Consider the following 3712-nt stretch of genomic DNA (forward strand, 5'->3'; position numbering starts at 1 on the left):
TGATACATCTGGACAACATTTAATCAACAGTACTGACTGAGCACCTACTAAGTCCAGGCAGTGAGCTCAGTGCCAGGGGCACAGCTGCAAATAAGAGAGATCTCAAGACTTGGCCCCTGCCATCATAAGGCCTGAAGTACAGAGAAGGAGATAGAGAGGAAAAAACAAAGGAAGATGGGGAGACAGTGGGGAGGGAAAAAATAAAATAATTCCAAGAAAATGTTTCAAGTTTCACAAAAGATATAAACAAGAGACTGAAAGAGAGAATGTAATGAGCTGGGAAACCTAATTTGATGGGGTGGTCAAGGGAAGTCTCTCTAAGGAGTTGGTATTTATACTGAGACTTAAAGCGTGGGAACAAGAGAACCACAAGAAAGTTTTCCAGGTGGAGGGCACTGCCTGGGCAAATCCTCTGAGGCAGGGCAGAGCAGAGCAATAACCACAGAGAGGAATGGCATAAGATGAGATTGGGAGGTCAGAAGGGCTCAAATCCTGTAGTGGCTGTGGGCTGTATCAGCTAGCTATGGCTGCATAACAAACAAGCCCCTAACTTGGTGCTGTATAAGAAGTACCATCTATTATTATAGATCACACTCTGGGGGTCAGCTGGGGACTGGGAGGTGCTCTGCTCTACATTGAACTTGGCTGAGTCACTTGAGCTGGAAAAGCCTTGCTCCTTATGCCCCTCATCCTCCTCCTTAGACCTGGAGGGCTAGCCTGGCTATGACCTTCTCACAGTGATGGCGGGAGCATAAGAGAGCAAGTGGCAGCTGCAACGCTTCTTGGGGCTTGGACTTGGAACTGACGTGCTGTTACTTCTGCTTCATTCTATTAACCAAAGCAAGTCACCTTTCATGGCCACCTTTGTGGCGGGGGTGGGGGGGGAATGACATCCCACTAATAGTGAGGATGGTGACCACCATGAGATGGAGAAAAGTAGATGAAGTCCAGAGCCATTGAAGGGCAGGATCAATAGGAATGTTGCTGATGGATTGGATATAAGGAGTAAGGAAAAGGGTAGAATCAAGTTTGGCTTCTGAATTTCTCCCACAGCGATGGGGTAGATGGGGTAGACTATGGGAGGCAGGAAAGGCTAGTCACGGGGGCCCACCCCAGCCTGCTCTGGCCCCTGGCTTCCTCGTCTGCACCAGGAGAGGTCAGGGGAGCCCGCCAGCCAGCCTCACCCCAGCCAGAGCCCAAGCGCCCGTGTACAGTGAAGATCAGACGGCCCTGCTGTGATATACGACCTCCATAGCTCACAGCCGGGCTGCCGCTGGGATGATGTGTTGTTACCATCCATCACCTCCTGACGGGCACCCAGCGCCAGAATTCGGCAGCTGCCCTTCACCAGGACACTTAATTATAAAGGCCTGAAGTTTTCCCCTACCGGCCCGGGGAAATAAAGGCTTTGTTTACCAACTGCAAGTTGGGAGGCTCCCAGGGGAGAGCCGATATATCAGAGCAGCCTGGCAGAGGCAGTGAGAAGCCTGAGACCTGGTGGGAGGGCCGGAGGCTTCTGGGGAGCTGTCACCTCGACCCCCCCTCACCCCCAGCCCTGCTCTCCGGTTCTTCGTGGGAATATTGATCCCAGAATTTCTACGTCCTCTCACCTGTGCTGCGTGTGAATTTGCTCAAAGCCAACTCAGTGCAACGTTCTGGGCCCCTCTTCTGGGCTTGCCAGCCTCTCCAAAAACCCTCGGAATCTTGGGGGTAGCGAGAGGGTACAGCAGGACGTCGAAGACAACATTCAGTGTCACTGCTCACAAGGATGTGAGTGCATCTGGCCTAGTTCTCAAAGTGTGGTCCCTGGACCAGAAGCCTCAGCCTCTAAAGGCACATTGTCAAGCTTCATCCCTGACCTAATGAAGCAGCAGTTCATTGCTGGGGGCTGATCCAGCAGTTTGTGTTTTAACAAGCTCTCCAGAGGATTCCGATACACGCCCGTTTGAGGACCACTGACTAGTTCACTCCCACCCTTCTTTTTTGCCTCTGGGCTGTCAAGCTTCTAGAGAAGGGGGCTTGGCTTGCCCCATATGACCCTGAAAATGGGGACAGTGGCGACACGGGAGCTAGGCTTCCACACTCCCCAGGTCCCTGTGTGCAGCCCCAGGCTAATGGTTGAGACTTTCTGAGCCTCTGTTTTCTCTTCTGTAAAATGGAGGTAAGGATGCTAACCTTGTAATCTGTAGTCAGGGTTAAATGAGGAAAACCCCTGCTAACTCGGAGATGCCGCGTGAAGGTAAGCCCTTCCCTGGATCTCCCCGCACTCAGGGCATGGCCACTCCCTCCCACGCTCACAGAGGGGACCTCCCCAGCATTCCTGGAACCCACCTGCTTCAGGAAGGTGATCAGTCCTCCAGGGGACAGCGTCTGGAGCCCTAGCCTTCTTGCCTCCCAGCCCTACACACACACAGGGTTTTTGCAGCCTTTTCTTCACATCAACACTGGAGCCAGGACTTGAACCCAGGTCCTCCTGGCTCCCTGGCCTCTGGGGCTCTTTCTACCACAGGGGTGAAGCTGGAGGAGGACAGATATCCTCCAGGGAGAAGGAAGGTTGTTCCCCGCCCTGTCGGCCCCTGGAACAGGTGCAGCGGGAGAAGGGTGCAGGGGAAAAGCTGACTTTGGTCCTTGCCAAGTGATCGGCCCAAGAAATGTCTTCCTCCAGATCTGCTCTCCTCAGTGGAGATATCATTGTCAGAGAGGATCAGGGAGGGCTCCGCAAGCACCCAGGCCCAACCCAGCAGGGCTGAGCTTTCTGCACTGACATGGACCCCCTAACACATACACACACACGCACACACGCACCCTCCTGACTGTCCCCCACCTCATTCCAGGGGACTTTGGGGCCTACCCCGACGGAAGGAGGTGGTTTGTGGCTGAGGGACAGAGGGTGTTCATCAGCCCGCAGGGGTTGCAGGCCACTCCACAGCACCATAAAGTAACATGTGGAGAAACCAAGTCACGGGGCCTGAAAGACATCCAGCAAGATGGGTGTGGATCACGGCCTCCTGGCCTCCAGTCTGTACTCCACAGCCCCACTGGCTGTGTGTTTCTGAGCAAGTCACTTCACTCCTCTAAGCAGTGGAGTCTTTGTCTGCAACATGAGAATGATGACATTCCCCCACTGGGTTGATCCAAACCAGACCAGAATGGGGATGACCAACAATGACAGATTCCAACCGTAATATTTGATGTGGGTCCCTTGTCGCATTTCAGGAATGTGGCTTGTTAGCGATCTCTGTTCTCCTTTAAAAGAATTTTTTTTTTTTCGGCCACACCACGCAGCTTGAGGCATCTTAGTTCCCCGACCAGGGATTGAACCTGGGCCACCGCAGTGAATGTGCAGAGTCCTAACCACTGGACCACCAGGGAATTCCCTAAAAGAAAAATTTAACTAACTATTCCATTGTCTTTGGATTCTCCCAGAGGCAGGCCTCGGGATGAGTAGTTTACCCGGTACAGGCCCGGTAACCCTTGCTGAAGAGCAGAAGAATGAATGAGAGAATAAGGCAGCTGTAAAGGATGTGTTATCACAGGCAGGCACCGCCATGGGCTCCATCCCACTGGGGAGCATTGGAGATTCTACAGACACACACCTCAGAGGTATCTCACCTAAAAAGGGAGGGAGCTGGGGTATTGATACACCAGCTCCTATCTGTTAGTGGTTGAGGGCTTCCCAGGGAGGGGGGTTATTAATTGCCAGCCCCTTCTT

At 53.0% G+C, this 3712-nt stretch overlaps 1 non-coding gene across 1 annotated transcript; it reads right to left on the minus strand.

Annotated features, from left to right (window-relative positions):
* Positions 1-3300: 3300 nt before the first annotated feature.
* Positions 3301-3372, minus strand: TRNAE-UUC (transfer RNA glutamic acid (anticodon UUC)). Its single transcript has one exon. It is a non-coding gene; the product is annotated as a tRNA-Glu (tRNA).
* Positions 3373-3712: the final 340 nt, after the last annotated feature.

Source organism: Lipotes vexillifer, unplaced genomic scaffold (assembly GCF_000442215.2).
Source record: "Lipotes vexillifer unplaced genomic scaffold, Lipotes_vexillifer_v1.1 scaffold691, whole genome shotgun sequence".
NCBI classification, from domain to species: domain Eukaryota; kingdom Metazoa; phylum Chordata; class Mammalia; order Artiodactyla; family Lipotidae; genus Lipotes; species Lipotes vexillifer.